Genomic DNA, 6,155 nt, shown 5'->3' with positions numbered 1-6,155 from the left:
ATATGGTCATATTGCAGTTGCTTACTGGTAACAAGCCATAGCTTTAGCCCACATGGTAGAAAATGGTTATTGAAGAGGATAACTTGGTGGAGTTACTAGATCATGGTGGAGTTACTAGATCAAGAAGCCGGTGAATGGCCTCTTGATGAGAAAAAGTAATTAGTTATGCTTCTATAAAATGCATTAAACTTTGGCGTAGTGATAGACCTGACCCGAAAGATCAAGGTCTACTTATTGGGGACAGATTGAAAGAGGTTGCTGTTAGGGATCGCTATTTGAAATATAATAAACCTACACCTCCTAGGCTCTTAAAATACACCCCCCAAGGTAAACTTAATGTATAAATTTGAAGCATGTCTGGTTTACATGTCTTATACACTTATTGTCTTGGTGAGTGCATATTTTACTTTCTTCAATTTTCTTGTCTCAATTGCTTTCTTATTGTGATAAGAGTTAAGTTTTGACTTTGTTTGGGACAAGTTTATTTGATAGAGGATTGTGATATCCTTAAAGGAACATGTTTTATGATGATCCTCATGTTATTTTAAAAAAAATACTCGATTATCATTGAAACTTTTTCTTATAAAAAGAAAAAGAGAACTTCTTGTTATAATTTTCTCTCGAAACTTTTCTAGTGCTATTAATCGTTTCCCTAATATTTTGCCTCTAAAAGAGCGTAGTGTTTGTGATGGAGAGGTATAAGAGTTTGACCTGTTAATACGTTGATCGTTTATTTGTTATAGTGTTTTCATATTATGTTTTTGTTACAACTCTACATGATTGCCAACTTTCACTTGAAATCTGTTGATCAGGTGTTTGATCTTGTTCCCTCGTTGAAGGTACAAACTCTAATATTATGGATCAAGACCTGTAACAATATCTTAATTGAATGGATGATCTTGTTTTATTCCGGTAGGTGAAAAGTGAATAAATATAGTACATAAGGTGCTAACTAAGCAAAGAAATAAAGAATGATTCCTACATATCCAAAGTAATCCCTATAAATCTGTTGCCTATATATAGATATGCATATTACTAAGGTTATGTCTATATACATTCTATAACCCCCCCCCCCAAGCTTGAGCAGAAATGTTAATCATGTCTAGATTGTTACGAAGATAATCAACTCGAGTTCTACTCAACGTTTCTTTGTGAGATAATCAACTTGTTTCTCTCATCTCTTCATGTATCCAGTGGAAATAAAGATTTCCGGAATCTTCTCACGAATAAAATATCAGTCAACCTCAATGTTTTTAGTTCTTTCATGATACACCGGATTTGAGCCAATATGCATGGCAGCTTGATAATCACATCAATGTTTTGTTCGTATATGATATTTCAACCCAATTTCAATTAGAAGATGATATATCCACATAATCTCACATGTAGACTGTGACATAGCTCTCTACTCATATTCTGTACTGGATTGAGATACAACACTTTGCTTCTTACTCCTCCATGAAACTAGGTTCCCTCCAACAAAGATACATGCGACAGCCTGTAGTCGATCTCCTGTCAATATTCGATCCATCATAGTCATCACTGCAATGTTTGACCGTAGGCGAGGACATGAACTGGATAACAACACTTACTAAAAAAGCAATGTCTAGACGAGTCACAACAAGGTAGTTTAACTTCCCAACTAACCTCCTGTATCTCTTAAGATCATCAAAGGGGTAGACGTCATCTTTCATAAGTTGCACATTGGGAATCATTTGGAGTACTCAAAGGTTTAGCAGCCAACTTTCTAGTGTCTGCAATAGTATCAAGAATATACTTTCTCTGAGACAAAATAATTCCCTTCTGATTTGTATTTATCTCTATTCCAAAAAAGTACTTCAACTGACCCAAGTCTTTTGTATGAAACCTAGTATGCAGGAAGGATTTTAGGGAAGAGATCCCCTCATAATCACTTCATGCGAAGAAAATATCATCAGCATACACAAGCAGCAGGATAGTGCCAACTGTTGATTGTCAGTAGAAGACTGAGTGATCACATTTTCTGTTTTTCATCCCAAACTCAAGAACTACCTCACTGAACTTTCCAAACAATGCTCGGGGACTCTCTTGCATGCCATAGAAGAACTTATTCAAATAACAGACTTACCCATACTAACAAAACAAAGTGGTTGCTCCATATATACTTCCACTTGAAGATTACCATGAAGGAATGCATTTTTGATATCAAACTGATGTAAAGGCTAGTTCTTTGAAGCATCTAGAGAAATGAATAAGAGGACTGAAATAAGTTTTGCAACCAAACAGAGTGTCTAAATAATCCACTCCATAAGTTTGAGCATACCCTTTAGCCACAAACCTAGTCTTAATCCTTGCCACAAAACCATCTAGATTAACTTTAACTTTGAAGACCCACTAACCCAGTGGTTTCTTCGTGCTAGGTAAATCAACCAAATTCCACGCGTCGTTTTCCTCTAAGGCATGTATAACGACCCAAGGGTATACCTTAGAAGTTACACAACGCATTCAACCTCTTGGAGGATGTTTTATACAATACCTTAGGCATCATTCATCGCATATATATGAAAAGTAGTGCGGAATTAATCCTTTTCATCATAATAGTGAAACTCTTTATAGAATATAAGAAAGAATTAAGTCTCAACATACGCCATCGTAGACACAAGTCAATAACATAGGGTCACAAAACTTTCATAAATTTTAAAAGAAACTATAGTCTATTACAAAGTCGTTTAGAAAAGGAAACTATAACATAAGTCAGGTCCTCGAACATATGAGGACATACCAATGCTGACAGAATGTTATTCCCAAACTTAAACCTCTAAGAACAATCCTCACATGCTACCTACTACACTTATAGACCTAGAAAACATATGGAATTAGCACATTGAATGCACTAAATATGGTGAACATGCAAGAAAACTATGCTAAATTGGATATTTACTTTAAAACATACTTTTTATGATCTTTTTGTAGAAACCTCATAAAACAAGTATAGGAACCATCTTCAAGTCAATGTTCACTTATATTACATATTCAAGTAATTCATAAGATACAAGCATAATCATTTAGAATACACATAAACATTTAATCCTCCTACCAAGGGTTATCCTACGACCCACCTAAGTAAGATATGAAGTGCCTGCCCATACAACCCCTTCTTCACACACACCTAATTGATCCTCAAGACTTCCCAAAGTAATATTATTCCCTTTTCATCATTTAGACTCTCCACCTAAGGTTACTCTATACTCACCTAAGTAAAACATGAAGAGACAACCCATACACCCTCTTAATCACACCTAAGTGATCCTCAAAGCTACCCTAGATAAGAACCTTTTAATTTAACATTCTTTAGTAAGCCAACAATATTCATAAAGTCATTTAAGAGATAAATAATAAATTAGACGACTTCGCATAATGGTCTTGGAGGACCTAGGGAACTCACCTAATATTTTCAAAGCCTACTCGTGCAATGTGTAGATAACGTCTCATTCCAGTACCCACACATTGTCGAACCTATCTAATAACTAGAGTGTAGATCCCATATGATGAGACTAGACAATAATTGACATAGAAAACACTAGATAGGTATGGAATCAGTGTCATAAAACACCAAACCGTGGAATATCAAGGGCTTCTTGGTGAAGGTAGAACTAGTAATAATCCCACGTTGGCACATGGTTAAGGAATCCCAAGGGGTTATTTGTACTCTAGTCTCATCTAAAGTAGAGCTACTACCACAAGAATATTAAATCAGTGCTTTGCCTTTGTTATCATAGACTAAATCATTCCTTAGGTGTATTATAGAAGGTACCATCACTTTGCCCTACCAACTCACAACACTTTTTGTTCCAAGGATGGGTCCACTAGGGCTTCCAACCACGGACTATTAGGACAACTCTTATGGCTTCCTTAGAGATGGTATCATGTAGTTCCATCAAACCTATACCTAAGTAATCATTCCACTCAAGAAGGACACCATTACGACCTTTCACTTCAACGCTTTTTATTAACCTTGTTTTCAAATTCAAGGTTTCATTTTCTTAACCTTTCTTTCTAATTCAAGTTTTTACATTCTTGACCTTCTTTTAATTATTCAAGGTTCTACATTCTTAACCTTATTTACATATTCAAGGCTCCATATTCGCTTAATGTTCTAGACTCATCAAGAAGGGGAACCATGCTTAGGTGTACATGTTCAAGACATTCTCTAGAATACCTCGTTTAGTCATTCAAGGAAGCGCACCTATTTTAGATCTACCTATCCTATACTTTCATACATATACTCATTCAATACAATACAAGTACCAAGTAGAGATAACTAGTCTACCAATACATTCTGTAGAGATTCTTCCTAGTCCTTTATCTTCACATATCAACATCTAGAGAAGAAGCATATTCAATCATATCAATATATAACCCATATAAGATCATAGCATGAGCACCTTGACTTTATAACTTCACATATAACATACCATGATCATACCATAATTCACATAAAAATGTCGGCAAGGACATGTTCATGACATATATAGCATTTAAACATCGCCACCATAAGTTGACCATACCAATAAACAACAATTCAATATCAATTCTATGTTAAAGAAAGGAATTAGGTCAATTCACCACCTTCCAATAGCTATTATCACAATTCATTAGTCTTTCCAACAATTTCACATAACAAGAGATCTTTGCAATAAAAATATACACAAGAATAGGCCAACAATTCATCCATATCAAATATGCATCAATACTCAATATAGATATCAACATTATAAGGCAAGATATGAACAATTCTAACATGGATCAATACATAATTCAATAGCCCAATACGATCTACACATGAATTTAATAAGATCAAGCCATGATCGATTACCCACTTTAGAGCCAACTAGGAATTCAAGGACTACATGGGTTCATGGAATATTTTATCTTAAAACATTCGATCAAAATTTATCAATCCATAAATATCAATTTAAAGCTTTTCATGCAAGAAACTATGCTTAGAATTCGAAATAGAATTTCAATGTTTTTAAAGATATTTGAAAAGCTCAATGTTTTTAAAGATATTTGAAAAGCCTTTGGAATTGTCTCCTTGAATGGAAGAAGAATCAAAGATGAATTACCATACCTTATTGGTACTAAGCCCACGATATTGGATTGAAAAACTTGGCGAATTTGGTCTTCTTCCTTGGAGCTTCAAAGTTTCAACAATGGAGATTTTGGAGAGGATGAACAGAGAGCTTTTGTTTTGGGGGTTGAGAGTATTGTTTTGATTTGTGAATTTTAGGGTTAAATTTACTAAATAACCGTTTTAAAATATTACCTAAAGTACCCAAAATACCCTGCACTTATTGGACCTTTTAACTTAGTCTAATTTGACTTAAAAACGATGTGACCAAAACTAGGCAGCCACTGCGCATTGTGGAGGCACCTTCATATTTTGATTTTCGAAATTATTTTGAGGTAGTGAGGTTCATTAAAAGACACCATCGCAATGCAAGGTTTTGCCTCCAAAGTGTCAGCTGCTCGATACGCAGCCACTTTCAAAAAAGGGGCTGCCCCGGTAGCTTCCTTGGCCCATGTTTGGGTCCTCCTCAAGGACCCTTTGGTTGGTCCTTGGGGAAACCTGCTCGAACATTTTGACCCTAGGTATGTCCGTCTAGGTTCTAGGATAGTCCCCACTGATTTTAGACTCCAAACAACTCCTTACATGCACAACAAAAAAGTACCAACTAGCACGCACACAAGACTAGTTTCTGAACGTCTTGGTCGTTCTTCGACGTTTCACTTCCAATCTCTTCAAACTGACCTCTAGTGCTATTATTCGTCATTTTCAAACCTTAATAACTCGTAACATACATTACATAATCTAGTTTAATCTAGTTAAGTTAGAGGGTTGTGATATCATGTATTTCCTCAAGCATCACATCATACCATCAAGGATGATCCGAAGCTTCCTTCACTATTTGGGTATAGAAATGGAGTCTAAAGAAACGACCAAGGACCTTGACATAGAGGATAAGTGGTCATAGGAAACAAAATTAACAATGGGATATGTGTATTGACAAGTCTTTTTATCTTTTGGAAGAGCAATAGGGAAATCCAAATTCATTGAAGGATCGGGTGATTAAAGATCTGATAATAGAGGAACCGGTGCAAAACATGTCTCATCT

The sequence above is a fragment of the Solanum pennellii genome, chromosome 5, assembly GCF_001406875.1.
Source record: "Solanum pennellii chromosome 5, SPENNV200".
Taxonomy (NCBI): domain Eukaryota; kingdom Viridiplantae; phylum Streptophyta; class Magnoliopsida; order Solanales; family Solanaceae; genus Solanum; species Solanum pennellii.
The sequence above is the reverse complement of the archived record's forward strand: the minus strand, read 5'-3'. Positions refer to the sequence as shown.